The sequence below is a fragment of the Martes martes genome, assembly GCF_963455335.1.
Source record: "Martes martes genome assembly, chromosome: 11".
Classification (NCBI taxonomy): Eukaryota; Metazoa; Chordata; class Mammalia; order Carnivora; family Mustelidae; genus Martes; species Martes martes.
Window position 1 is genome coordinate 78,187,798 of NC_137899.1, and position 15,382 is coordinate 78,203,179.

A 15,382-nucleotide genomic window follows, 5' to 3' on the forward strand; every position below is an offset into this window, starting at 1 on the left:
TGATGGCAATAATAGCTAACATTTCTCACATTCTTATAATGTACCAGGTAAAATTCTATGTTACACTCTTTTTTATTCCTCACAGCTAGTTGAGCTGACTGGAATTTTATTCTTTTTTCACAGATTCAGAAAATGAGGAACAAAAGTGAAAAAGTTATCCAAGATCTTATTTCTAGTAAGTAGTGGGGCTCTGATCTGAGTCCAAGCTATTAGCTTTCTTTTTTTGTTTGTTTGTTTTTGTTTTTTGTCCCTCCCCCCTTATTGGCTTGGTTTGGTTGTGTTGTGTTGCATTGTATTGTTCATTTCTGCCTTTAAACTGCACTTCAGATGGCTTACCAAATCAATTTAAAAATAAAGGAACTTGTTAGGGAGTTGAGATTCAAAACCAAGCAGTCTGACTCAGAAGCCATGCTCTGAACTACTGTTCGGTACTATCTAGATCCATTCCTATGTCTGTATCTGTGCTTTTACCTACCCATTGATGTATTTATATTTACAAAGCACATATACAAATGCATACATGTATATATGCTTGATTTGCATGGCATGCATCAACACACAGTTATTGTATTTCAGGGAAAATATATACTTCATCAATTTTATTTTTCCCAAAACTAGCTCGTCTAGCCAAATGGAGACAGACACACCTTGTTCCTGACACAGGTCTACATATGGAATTAGTTCCTTTGCTGTGAGTCAGACACAATTTACTGGAACCATCTGAGATCGAAAACTAAGACAGTTCCTTTGTTCTCCAAACAGAAGCAGAGAATCTTTATGCAGCACCATAGTTGTCCATGTACCACAGGGAGTCAGGTGAGAGTTTTGCCTCTGAGAATCTCTAGGATTGAGTAGAGCCGCCTTCTGTTTTCTCACTCACTGCTAATGCCTGGCAGTGGGTTATCTGTGGGTTGGACTCTCTGGCTAAAGGAGAGGCTGCAGGGACCCTGGACAAAGTCACTCAAGTGCACCTAGCTTAGATTTCTCCTTCTGTAAAGGAAGGATAGGAACTAAATAAATACCCTACTGTTTGTAATAAGCTTCGGGTAAATTCTCAGTCCCCAAGAAAAACAAAAATTTCCGCAAAATAAAAATTACTGTCATAATCACCATCAGCAAAAAAGTCTTTTCTGAGAGGAAAGAGAAAGTAAGTGCAAACAGTGTAGGTTAGGGGCAGAACAGGAACAAAGTTGGAGGGTGAGCTGAGGAAACAGGCCCCTGTGGGGAATGCAGACTTTAATCAACAAGAGCCCTGGAACAGAAGGGAGACCAAGGATCCCTTTCATCCAATATAGAGACAGATGCTGAAATTTGAAGAACTTTCATTTTTCAATTCAGTATTTTTTGGTGTGACTTGGGTATTTGACAATTCTCTGAAACTTTAAGAAAAGTCCTAAAAATACGTATTTTCATTCTCTTATATACGAATATTGATGTTGAAATCTGGGAAATCTCAGGAAAAAATGTTCATAATTGGAAACAGATCATTATGGGCTCTTACGAAGAATTCTCTTATTATAGTTGTAAAAAAAGACAGGAAGTTGGAAGATGAGACTGACAGATAAGAAAATTATATTTTACTTTATTTTACATTAGTTTAATAACTTTTATTTTCTTGAGATACAGAATTTTATTTAGAAACTGTCTAATGTAGGATGCCTCAGTTGGTTAAGTGTCTGCCTTCAGATGCCTCAGGTCATGATCCCCGGTCCTGGGATTGACCTGCATTGGGCTCCCTGCTCAGCGGAAAGCCTGCTTCTCAAATAAGTAAATAAAATCTTAAACAAAAAAGGAACTATTTAATGTAGAAAAAAAGACCTTTCAAGAAAGACCAGGTAGAAAATGGGCTCCCAGTAAAATGGATGTTTAGGGCAACGAAAGTCTAAAAGGCCACAAAAGAGAAATAGTACCATTGTTATTGGAACAATGGCTAGTTACTTGCATTTTTTGGCATTGTTATCACTGAATCTGGATTTTTCTCTGAATTCCACACAGAGCATGCACTACACAACAATTTTACATAAAATATCTGCTTTCTACATACATTGTAGGCAAATGACCACCAGAAACAAATCAAAACATCAGGGGGTGAGCAGTCTTACTAATGGGTGATGCACATCTTGCAGAATCCTACCAAACAAAGGAACTGAATAGGCTAGGGGCAGAGACGATGAGGAAGCATTAAGGAATGAAATATGTTATAGATTAATAATTCAGACATGGTACTGTATAAAAAAGAATTAACATTTAGCAAACACAGTAATGAGTTTTATCTCCAAAGAGGTGAGTGCTCTGACAAAGTATTCCGATAACAGTGCAGGGCTGTGGACAGCAGGTACCAAGAACACCCAGCCTTGCAGATTCCAAGGTAACAACGGCCTTCACTGGTCCCTCCCTTTGCCGGGGGTCCACAGAGAACTTGCACCATGACCACCCACCTGCCGAACTTAAACTCTAAGAAGCAAACTTTAAGGAGCCAAAGAGAAGTCCCCAGTGGGCGGGGGGAGCAGAGAAGAGAAACATGTTCAATATAAGCTTAAAAGACAATAAAATGGCACACCAACTCTCATTCAAATCCCAGAGATGATTTAAAACCTGGGCACACCTCATTTCCTAAATAAAAACATAATACATGGGGTGCCTGGGTGGCTCAGTGGGTCAAAGCCTCTGCCTTCGGCCCAGGTCATGATCCCAGGGTCCTGGGATCGAGCCCCACATTGGGCTCTCTGCTCCACGGGGAGCCTGCTTCCTCCTCTCTCTCTGCCTTGTCTCTCTGCCTACTTGTGATTTCTGTCTATCAAATAAATAAATAAAATCTTAAAAAAACAAAAAACAAAAAACATAATACATAGAAATGTCAGGAATAACTGGAAAATCATCAGAGAAGTAGTCAGTGAAATTCAAGCTCTTCAACTCAAACACCTCAGGCCTGAAACACACCTTCTGTTTATCCAGACAACAATGCCTCTTGCTTTGTAGAGTGGGGATATCATTTGGCTATAAAGCCAAATGGCTTGACAGTGCAACGTTTTAAACTTTCCTTTTGGGCCAAGGTCTAAGCCTTTGTAGATTCAAGCAGTCCTGCAAGGCCTGTGAACACCAGATTCCAAAGGTCCAGAGGTCTGGCCCTTCTTTCCCAGACACCATGTCAGACATGTAAAATCTCCCGTCATGTTACATTTTATATTTTGAAATATGGAAGCATATTTTAAGCACTCTTCAGGCATTTATTTATTAAAACATTCTCTGCCAGGATTTCACATGAGCTTAAAATTCAAATGAGTTCTTACATTTCTCTACTGAGGACTCCACCTCAGTGTGTCGCATAGAAACACCTTCTCCAGCAATGAGTGTCACCAGCATCCACACGGTGAGCCCCATGGTCCGCCTCTTTGTTCCCTGGGTTAGGGAACCCAGGGAAGATGTTAGATGTTAATACTGCTTGATGTTAGATGTTAGATGTTAATACTGTTAATAACCCAGTTAGATGTTAATACTGTTTCGATACAAAGCTCCTAACCCAAACTCCTCGGAAAAGGAGTAACACTTTTGCAAAGTGCACTTTAAGAACAGGTGCTTTTTGATTACGTAAAGAAACCAGCGAGCCCTCTAATAATAAAGAAGGGAGTATTTTACTGTTAAGCACACGATTTGAAGTGAGGGATTCAGATGTTGCTCTGCTGGTTCAGGCTGGGAATACTCTTCTTGCCCCTCCTGTGGGCCCCCTTTGTCAGGTAACACAAAGCCTTCATCTGTGCCGTAGAGAATGTCCACAAACCTCTGCAATACAAGGTTGTTTTCCCTCTCGTTCTCTTGGCAAATCAATTCCATGTTCCTTAGCTTTCCAAAGTAGAAACGTCTCTCTTTCTCCGAGTCTTAGTAAGTTTTGATATGTTGACCTGCTGTATCAATTCAGCTGCTCCATCATCACTGTTGCCCACACCAGGATTCTTTCACACCACTCCCAGGCTGGCCTCCATGTTGCAGCGGGGGCTTCTGGGGAGCTCACTGCTAGAGCTGAGAGTTTTCTTGGGTTTGTTCAGAGCTGGAGCAACAAGGGAGGGAGCCCCTGCGGTTTCTTGACCGTGTCTGTAAGCTGCAAGGTCATACTTTTCCATCATAGTTTGCATCAAAGAACATCTTGAACCAGTGAACAAATTCAAAATTGTCCTGAAGTGTTCCTTTTTACTAATTTGTCCACAGAAGTTATTTTGTCAACTCCCACTCTTTTAAAACCCGCGTGTCCTATTTTGAATTTCTGGATGTATTTGTGTTCTAGCTTAGCCTGGAGGTTCGCTTTCTTCAAGGTAGAGGAGCAGGGGAAACCACCTGTCCATAAGCTGATACCAGGCAGCCCCTGAGCATGACTGTTCCATTTTTGTCAGATTCGGTTGCAGGGACTCATTGACCCAGGCTAGCGTATCATGTCTACTGAAGTTATCGCCCGTAAGTGACACTGACTGTATGTTCACTGCCATCTTCCACTCTTGGCGGAGCTGTATCTATTGACTGTGCCTGACTTCGGTTCAGTTCTGTTGTCTTCTCATTCAAACCACTGGGCCTGATGAAAAAGAGGCCTGGATATTTCCCCTCAATCTAATTCTGTGTAAGCCAAATAAAGTTGAACAAAATGGAAAACAATAGATTATGGAAAAGCAAGCATAGAGATTTAAAACTTTTTGATTCTCTATTCATGGTTTTATTCATTGAAATCTCAAAGAACTACACTGGGAACGAGTGATAACTTTCACTATAAAGAAAAAATAGGGATGTAACTGGACAAAGAGGGCAAATATATCTACTACTAAAGAAAGGGATAAAAAGAAGAGTACACTAAAAAAGAGAAAGGAAATAATTATATTAAAATGGTTATCATTAACAGCAGACCTGAGGACAGCAAATACCGGTGTCATGAGCTGTTAATGCTGATTTCATCAAGTGGATCAGAAAGTCCATGTTTCCAGGAGGAAATGCAACCTATAGCTATAATTTCTAACTCCATAATTACTCTCTTTTGAGCAGGGTAGAAAAGAGTCACTGCTAGATCCATTCAGATCATTTCTTCTCTGCCTAAGGGCCCTACATTGTGGAAAAGCAACGTAAAAGAAATTGTGACTTGCCTGTCCAATAAACCACTAAATCTCTCAATCAAAATGTTACGTTTAAGAAGAGGGTTGCAAAAAAATTATTTGAAACAAATACAAAGCAAAACTCTATATTTCTCTGTAGGCATATATATGTGAATACATGAATATACACAGAAGGATCTGGAAGTTTAGACATTAAATTCATCATGGTTATCTCTTAGGAGAATGATTTTGTGTATTTGACATGGAGAGATATTAATTTATCTGGTTTTTTAAAGTTTTTAATGATAAGGTTTTATTTGATTGTATGTTATTTTAAAAAGTGACTCAATCAGTTAAGCATCTGTCTTCGGCTCAGGTCATGATCCTGGAGTCCTGGGATCCGGCCCCACATAAGTCTCCCTGCTCAGTGGGGAGCCTGCTTCTCCCCCCTCCCCCTGCCTGCTGCTCCCTCTGCCTGTGCATTCTCTCTCTCTCTGTCAAATTAATAAATAAAATCTTATAAAAAAGTGAATAAAAAGGATAGATACATAAATTGACAGCAGCTAGATAGATACACTTAAGGGAAAAAGGATGATCTGCCAAATTTAAGATTTTATCTGAGTTTTTAAATATAGGTTTGAGTTTCAAAGCACTATTAACATGTTGAAAAGCTAAATAAAATGTATTATGTTTTTTTATCCCCCATACCAATTTAGGACTTCCAGTATTCACTTATGCCTATGAGAGACAAGGACATACGTGAGTTTATTTGTCAAGCAAACTAAAACTCCACTGTGCTATCCTATAATCTGTATTATAGGAAATGAATTAGCTCATAAATTATTGGGTTTATAGTAGTATATGTCTTCCAATCTAGCTTCTACTATTAATTAAGTTAGTACTTTTTCTCCCTCTACTATTTATCTGTCTTCATTCTCAATTAGTTCAAAACTCAGAGAGGAATAGGGGTGTTCTTTGGTAAGCCCCTTTGAAATATTTCACATTTTATAAACTATAAGTGTGCGTGTTCTGCCTCCATAGAAAATAAGCCACAATTGATCCTATTTTAAATAACGAATGTAACCTCATAGAATTCCCAAAAATAAGATATCAGCCATTCATATTGTGACTAAAATGAAATAAATCTAGAAATTAAGAATAAAAACATAAAATCAAAATGTATCAGGACACCTCAGTGACTCAAACAGTTACGCATCTGACTCTTGATTTCAGCTCAGGTCATGATCTCAAGATTACAAGGCAGAGCCCTGAGTCAGGTGAGGAGCCTAAGATACTCTTTCTCCTTCTCCCATTTCCCACCTCTAAAAAAATTAAAGTTTATAAATCAAAGAAAAAAATAAAAATTAAATTTTCTTAAATATAATTTTTTTAAATACATGTGAGTTTTTCATAGGTGAGCAGAATTTATATTATGTGAATCAGTGAAGAAAAATACTTTTAAGGGCTCCTAGCTGGCTCAGTTAGGTGGAGCATATGCCTCTTAATCTCGAGGTTGTGGGTTTAAGTCCCACATTGGGTGTAGAGATTACTTAAAAATAAAAATTTTTTAAAAGTATTTTTAAAAAAGAATGAGAGGCAAGATGATGGAGGAGTAGCAGACTGAAATGACATCAGATCCCAGGAGTTCAGCTAGATAGGTATTAAACCATTCTGAATGCCTACAAACTCAATAGGAGATAGAAGAGAAGAGCAGCAATTCTAGAAACAGAAAATCGACTACTTTCTGAAAGGTAGGACTTGCAGAGAAGTGAATCCAAAGTGATGGAAAGATAGACTGCAGGGGGAGGTGCCAGCTCCTGGCAAGCGGCGAGCAGTGGAGAACAAAATCAGAAATTTTAGAAGTCTACTCCACTGAGGGACATCGCTCCAGAGGCTAAGCAGGGGTGGAGCCCTCACAAGGACAGTGTGGTCTCAGATCCTGCAGGGTCACAGAAAGATTGGGGGTGTCTGAGTGTGGCAGAGCTGCCAGGTATCAGAGCAGGGAAGCTAACTACAAAGACAGAGCTGAAGAGTGAGCTTTCAGATTGGGGTTGCCTTAAACCATGATCCAAGGTACAGTCGGACTACTGCTCTTTGAGCAGGGACCCCACAAGTGGCAGATCCGGGGAGACTCACCTTCCTGCTCTGAGAGGAGAAGCACGGCAGGAATCTGCTGGGTTTGGAGGCTCCAGATGGGGCTGTGTGCCAGAGATAGAAATGCTCAGTCACAGGTCAGGTGAACTCGGAGTGTGGCCAGAGACCAGGGAGACAGGAGTGATTGCTTGACTCTGGGGGTGCATTGAGGAGTGGGGCCCTGAGCTCTCAGCTCCTCTGGGCTGGAGAGTAGGAGGCTGCCATTTTCATTCCCATCCTCCAAAGCGGTGCGGAAAGCGTTCAGGGAACAAAAGCTTCGAGAGCGAACCTGAGCAGATTACTTAGCCTGGTCCCTGGCAAGAGTGGTGCAGTTCTGCTTCAGGCAAAGACATTTGAGAATCACTGCAATAGGCCCCTCCTTCAGAAGATCAGGAAGACCATCCAGCCAAGACCAAGCTCACCGATCAAGGAGAAGAACAGAACTCCAGAGTTAGGGGAAAGCGACGCATAGAATTCATGGCTTTTCCCTCCATGATCCTTTAGTCTTGCAAAGTTAATTTTTTTTTATTTTATTTTTTTCCTTATTCTATTTTTTTTAACTTTTCCTCTTTCCTCTTTTAACGTTTGTTAACTAGTTTATCTTAGCAATACCTTTCTAAAAAAAAAAAAATCTTTTTAAACCTTCATTGTTATAGTCCTATTTCTTCCCTTCATTGTAATTTAACCTTATTTTTTGTATACATATAGGTTGTTTTCTGTCTTAAAAATTTTGGGACAAAATTTCTTATAATAGATCAAAATATACCCTAATCTAGCACATGGCTTTGTTCTAGTCTCCAGGTTAAGCACATTTGCTCCTCTTTTTTTTTTTTTTTTCTTTTGCCAACCAGCTTTGTCATATCAATTCCTTTTTTAGAATTTTTAAAAATTTTCATCTTTACAGCCATATGTCATCCCTTCATTGTGTTTACCTTTATTTTTGTATACATATAAGATTTTCATTCTTTAAAACTTTGGGAGGTAGTTTCTTCTAAGACACCAAAATACACCCAAAATCAAGTAGGTGGCTCTGTTCTATTCACTAGTTTAATATGCATATACATATATATGTATGTATGTATGTATGTGTGTGCATATATATATATATATGATTTTTTATTTTTGTTTTTTTATTTTTATTTTTATTTTATTTTATTTATTTATATTTATTTTTATTTCTTTTATCCTGCTTTCTTCTCCCCCTGGTTTTAGATCTCTTCTACCCTGAATGTAAATGGGCTAAAAGACACAGGGTATCAGAATGGATTAAAAAAAAACAAGACCCATCTATATGCTGTCAAAAGAAACTCATTTTAGACCCAAAGACACCTCCAGATTTAAAGTGAGGAGGTGGTGAGTAGTTTACCATGCTAATGGACATCCAAAGAAAGCTGGGGTGGCAATCCTTATATTAGCTAAATTAGATTTTCAGCCAGACTATAATAAGAGATGAGGAAGGACACTATATCATACTTAAAGGGTCTATCCAACAAGAAGTTCTAACAATTTTAAATATCTATGCCCCTAACATGGGAGCAGCCAATTATATAAGCCAATTAATAACAAAATCAAAGAAACACATCAACAATAATACAATAATAGTAGGGGACTTTAACAACCCCCTCACTGAAATGGACAGATCATCCAAGCAAAAGATCAACAAGGAAGTAAAGGCTTTAAATGACACACTGAAGCAGACTGGACCTCAGCTGCAGCAACTTCTTCCTAGAAACTTCACCAAAGGCATGGGAAACAAGGGCAAAATAAACTAGTGGGACTTCATCAAGATCAAAAGCTTTTGCACAGCAAAGGAAACAATCAACAAAACCAAATTACAACTGACAGAATGGGATAAGACATTTGCAAATGACATATTAGATAAAGGGCTAGTATCCAAAATCTATAAAGAACTTATCAAACTCAAAACCCAAAGAACAAATAATCCAATCAAGAAATGGGCAGAAGACATGAACAGACATTTCTGCAAAGAGGACATCCAGATGGCCAATAGACAGATGAAAAAGTGCTCAACATCACTTGGCATCAGGGAAATAAAAATCAAAACCACAGTGAGATACTATCTCACACCAGTCAGAATAGCTAAAATTAACAAGTCAGAAAATGACCGATGTTGGAGAGGACTCCTACACTGTTTGTGGGAATGCAATCTGGTGTAGCCACTCTGGAGAGCAGTATGGAGGTTCCTCAAGAAGTTGAAAATAGAGCTACCCTATGACCTACCAATTGCACTACTGGGTATTTACCTGAAAGATACAAATGTAGTGATCTGAAGGGGCACATACACCTGAGTGTTTATAGTAGCAATGCCCACAAAAGCCAAACTATGGAAAGACCAGATGTCCATCAACAGATGAATGGATAAAGAAGAAGTGGTATATATATATACAATGGAATACTATGCAGCCATCAAAAGAAATGAAATCTTGCCATTTGCAATGATGTGGCTGGGACTAGGGGGTATTATGCTGAGCAAAATAAGTCAATCAGAGAAAGACAATTATCATATGATCTCCCTGGTATGAGGAATTTGAGGGACAGAGTGGGGGGTTTGGTGGGTAAGGAAGGGAAAAATGAAACAAGATGGGATCAGGAGGGAGAAAACCATAAGACACTCTTCATCTCACAAAAAAAACAGGGTTACTGGAGGGAGGGGGGTATGGAGGGGGTGGTTGGCTTATGGACATTGGAGAGGGTATGTGATATGGTGAGTGATGTGAAGTGTGTAAGTGTGACGATTCACAAACCTGTACCCCTCTGGCAAATAATACATTATATATTAATAAAAATAATTAATAATTTTAAAAAGTTTTTTTAAAACCACAATCTTTGTCATTTCCATGACTAATCCATGCATCCTGAGTATTTCTGATTTTCCTTTATCAAACAAGTCACGTAACAAATCATGTCAAACTCAGTGTCCTAAAGAAGAGAGGGGAAAAGGCAGGGTATATCTTAAAGTTACTACTTTTAAGATCGCTTTCCCTTGCTTGAAATAAGCAAGACAATAGAATCTTAAAGACGATTAAAAATTAAACTGGCTAGGATTTGTCAAAGGACTTTCATAGTATTTTAATCTCTTTGGACTTGCCTTTTATTTTTCCCCAGGACTAAGCTTGAATGGTGATACCATTCGGATTTCTTTTTTCTTTTAAAGGAGATGATTTTTTTTTAAGATTTTATTTATTTATTTGACAGAGAGAGATCACAAGTGGGCAGAGAGGCAGGCAGAGAGAGAGGAAGGGAAGCAGGCTCCCTGCTGAGCAGAGAGCCCAATGCGGGGCTCGATCCCAGGACCCTGAGATCATGACCTGAGCCGAAGGCAGAGGCGTAACCCACTGAGCCACCCAGGCGCCCACCATTCGGATTTCTAACATGACCCTCAAATTGAGAAATTGGTGGAGAAGTAAATAAATACACTATTATGCCAGGGTGTGGACAGGAAGTCAAATAAGGAAAATGAAGGAAGTAATGGACTGTCCTAGTGCTAGCAGTAGTCCACCAATAACATATAGAAGCCCAAGTGGTGAGCAGAGGGATTTGCAGAATAATCCAGAGAGAGAGAGAGAGAGAGAGAGAGAGAGAGAAATGTCATGAGACATACACAGAGAAAGAAGACAGCATAGAAGAGAGCCAGGATTGACCTTATTCTCCTAACCTCTTTTCATGCTTCTAGCAGTATTCTTTATTTTCTACCATTATCTCTGGCACAAAGGATCCTTCTAGTGAAATCCATATAGGTCAGTCTCCCAGGGCAAAAAGCAGAGTTGGAGGAGAGTGAACGTGTACCTGGAAGGACAGTCAAAATAAACCCAGTTCATACACCATGAAGAAAGATACAAACATAGAAAATGGCATTTGGCATTAATGCTAAGCCTCATAACTGACAGACCTACATAATAATTTTTCATCTTTGAGAGAGCACGCCAGTGCCTCAGCAAAAAGAGAGGGTAGTGAGGACATTGATGATATTAAACCAGAGATAAAACTTCAGGGTTTTCCATTGTATTCAGCCCTTTTGGCAAACCTAAGCTTTAGAAATATCTTAGCTTCTTAATAAGATAGAAACACACTAAATTAGACCATTTAAGCATGCCTTTCTACTTTCCTTCAAGAAACACAATGTGAAAATAAAAATATGACCTCCAGTCAAGATATTATAACAGATGCCTAGGGAGAGGTAGTTGTCTATTTCCCATGCCTCAGGCCAACCTTCCTCCTGCAGCTGTAGGAACCACCTCTGTCAGAATGGTAGCGGCAGACTTCCCTTTTAAAGAAGTGTCATATAGACTTCATCAGCTTTGATTTGAGTATTATGTTGCTTAGAATATGCAATGAATTTGAGATAGCGTACAAATTGGCTTAAGAGAATAAGAAAGATTTTAACTGCCAAGTAGTAATAGATGTTGTCACTTTAAATAAACTAAGTATTATGACAGTAATATAATTTCCTGCTTTTTTAGAGTGTATCTTAGAGGGTATAGCCCTCTTTCTGATTTAATCAGAGATGTGATCCAATGGGGGCTGTTCTGCTCTACCAGTCAGAGTTGACAATTTCATCTAAATCAGGGCACAGGGCTGGTGTGGTATGTATTTTGGACAGAAGTTAGGGGAAAGCTGTGGGGAAAAGGAAGACCAGTGTGGTGTCTATTTTCCTTGTTGAATCAGATGATGTTTGAGATCCAATTGGAAATCTATCATATTCCACTATAAACACTGGGAAATGAATATAGTTTAAAATGGTATACCAAGAAAATCAAGTAAGAGTCCAAAAGAAGACATTAATAACAGTATTAATTTAGCAGAGCCACATCTAAGTCAAGAGATTAAATTCAGGGCCATAAGTATAAATATAGTCCATGAGGGATAAAACTGGACACATCCGCACTCCCATCCCTTAATGAGCCCAGTATATTTGGATAAGCTAAGCTTTAATTACTCTTAATTACTTTAAAACTATATGAATACTTTGACAACATTATATAATATAAAAATATCTTTATTCATTTTTACTCCATGGGATGTTTATTGAATGCTGTTGTGTGCAAAGCACTGTTTGGGGCACTAAGGGTATAAGATAAACAAGACAGACGAGAATCTAACCTAATGGAGTTTACATTCAAGCTCATAAGACAGTGTGTAAATAAGAGACATAGATGCATAACAAAGCACAAATAATATTGTATACCACAAAGAGAGATAAAGTAGGATAAGCAGATAGAGTCAATGGAAATTGTTTCAGATAAGGGGGTGAAAACCCGACATTTGAACATAAACTTGAATGAAATTTGAGAGCCAAGCATCTGAGAGAAGTCTATTCCAGAGGAAGGAAGCATCAAGAGCAAAGATCTTGGAATCGATTGGTAATTAGCATGTTCATAAACAGCAAGGAATTCACTGTGTTCAAAGTATCAGACAGAAACAGGTTGATAGAGGATTTGTCAGGAGACAAATCTCATAGGGCTATTTAGGCAAAAGAAATGGGTTTGAATTTTATTCTAAATGTGATGAAAGGCCTTGGGAGATTGGGGTAGAATAATGAGATGTCCTCAATCAAAAACTGACCCCTCTGTATTGTCCATGAACCATAAACTCTTAAGGGAGGAAGATTTATTCCGGGAGACCAGTTAGGGAATGATTATAGTAGTTTAGGTGAAAGATGATACCGGTCTTATGCCCTTAGAACTTGTGACCTGCTCTTTTAACACTCATGCCATATGTTAGTTTCATGCTTGTTTTGAAATCAAAACTCTACTCCTTTTTATATTTCTCAAATAATCATACAGCTTTTTCACTTAGAGGTAAGAGGGCCACTTGAGAAGCATTGGGTCTGGGAAACATACGTAACCTAAAATGTCATTTGACACATGCAATAAGTCTCTGCTGGTTTCTCTCATTAGTTGCCAAAACGTCCTCCACTTACTATTTTGCATTTGCTTCGTAAAACTCAGCATCATCTTCTGTCATCTCTGGACCAGCTGTTCTGATTGTGAAACTTCAAATAGTTTCTCTAATCACCAGCCTCCCGTGACTGTGTTTTAAGTTCTGAAAACAACCTGGGATATATTTAGAAATCAAGAACAAAGCATACGTAAGACTCTAGATTTAACAGCTTGTGGCTTTTAATGGCATCTGTCATCATGTCTTTGAAGAGCTATTTATCACCACAATTCCCTACTGTACTGTTTTGAAATGGTGGCCCTTTTATCTTCTTCACCCAAACATTTCATGTAAACAAAATCACTGGGATGAGAATAGGAATATCATATTTGATCAAGAATTCATTTCTGCTTTGGAAAAACTTAAAGGTATCAGGCATCAGATACTCAGATGGAATTAAATATGGGATTGTCATCTCATAATACTCATTTCCAGTATTACCAGGTCACATGACATCGTGTCAGACATTTTCTCCGCTTCACACAAGAATGGGCAGCATGTGATAGAGCAGAACAGAGAGGCGGGTGAGAGTAGGAGAGTTGATATTAATGGTGTGTTCTATGCCACTGAGCTTGAGGATCATCTGTATGGGCTATCATTACCTCATTTGCGAAATTAGAAATTTCAATTAAATATATTTAAATTTCCTTTGGGGTCTGAACATTTACCCATTTTTGAGCAATAAGATAAATCTTCTATGTTTAGTACCCCAAGAAAATGATAGCATGAATCACTAAGAAAAGGATAGATTAGATCTTTAGCTCTACTAATTTAATACAATTCATTACCAAGATAGATTTTTACTCTTGAAGTGCTTATTAAATTAGCAACACACAATACCGAGTAATTTAGCTCGTAGTAATTTTTAGTAGTTGCGCAATGGGATTTTGTACTCTACTTTAAGAAAAATCATTATTTATACACATTCTGAGAACGTAGGTATGGTAAAATTTTCTTGAGGGTGGATGTCAGGTTGGGGGTGTGTTTCCCCCCCCCTCCAACCTGCATTAACTTAAAAGTTTTCCCTTCCTCTTTCTTTCAGCACCTCCTCAGTGTTTTCTGAGGTGTGTCAAAGTTTGGTTGGTAGTAGTAGATTTTATTTTTTTATTTTATTTTTTATTTTTTACTTTTTTTTTTTTAAGATTCCATTTATTTATTTGACAGAGAGAGAGATCACAAGTAGGCAGAGAGGCAGGCAGAGAGAGAGGGGGAAGCTGGCTCCCCGCGGAGCAGAGAGCCCAATGCGGGACTGGATCCCAGGACCCCGAGATCATGACCTGAGCTGAAGGCAGAGGCTTAACCCACTGAGCCACCCAGGCGCCCCAGTAGTAGATTTTAAATCAAACTACCTGCATCATTATGAGGATGTCACGAGGCTCAGAATCTTTCCTGTCTAGGGACAGTCCGGTGTTCCATAAAGGCTCAGCCATCTCTGTCTTCAGAAATCCACTTCTATGGATTCTTTGTCTGAGATGAACACAACTCTATGCAATAGCTCAGATGTTCTCCTACTACCCTTGCCCTTTATTATTCACTTTGCAGAACCTCTCAGACCACATTAATTGAAATTGTGAATAAACTCCGTATCTGTTCGTGGAATGATAATTCAGGACATTGTTATTTTGCAGACAATTTCCTATCTACAAAAAATTAATATTTAATTTCACAGGGAAAGCTTTAGTGTAAGACAGAATGTGACATGTCAGTATATGTCAATTTGCTATTGTGATGTTTTCTGTCATTTTCATATCTCACTTTCTGAGTGATAGTGACGGATGCATCAGAAGGACAAACCAAGGTACTCTATTCATCCCTTCAGGCAGGGCTGAATAGGCCTCTCCCGGCAGGGAGATGACAGCCAGTGTGGGCATGAGCCTCGCAGAGAACAGAGTTTTACAATTTTAGAAATGAAGAATGAGCTCAGTTTTTTCAAGTAAGGGACAAATCAAATATTAGTCATAGTCATATACGTGTGTAGGTTCAAATTCACTTTCTAAAGCCTCACGATAGCCCCCCAAAAATCAGAAGACCACTGGAAGCATCATAAATGCCCCATGCATTCTTATTAATTTCCAGTGATAAGTATCAATAAATTTCTGGCTAGTGAGTGACCTCAACTCTTCACTTTTTCTTTTTTTCTCTGGTTACATAGAGCACTGTATAATTTGTTAAAAAAAAAAAAAAAAAGATGTTTTCTTTTTTTTTTTTTCTCATCAGGAAGA

General features: G+C 38.6%; 1 pseudogene across 1 annotated transcript; it reads right to left on the reverse strand.

Moving 5' to 3' along the window:
* Positions 1-3,609: 3,609 nt before the first annotated feature.
* Positions 3,610-4,478, reverse strand: LOC308352477 (microtubule-associated protein RP/EB family member 1-like; annotated as a pseudogene). The gene has a single exon. The product of its transcript is annotated as a microtubule-associated protein RP/EB family member 1-like (transcript).
* Between the last annotated feature and the right edge of the window lie 10,904 nt (positions 4,479-15,382).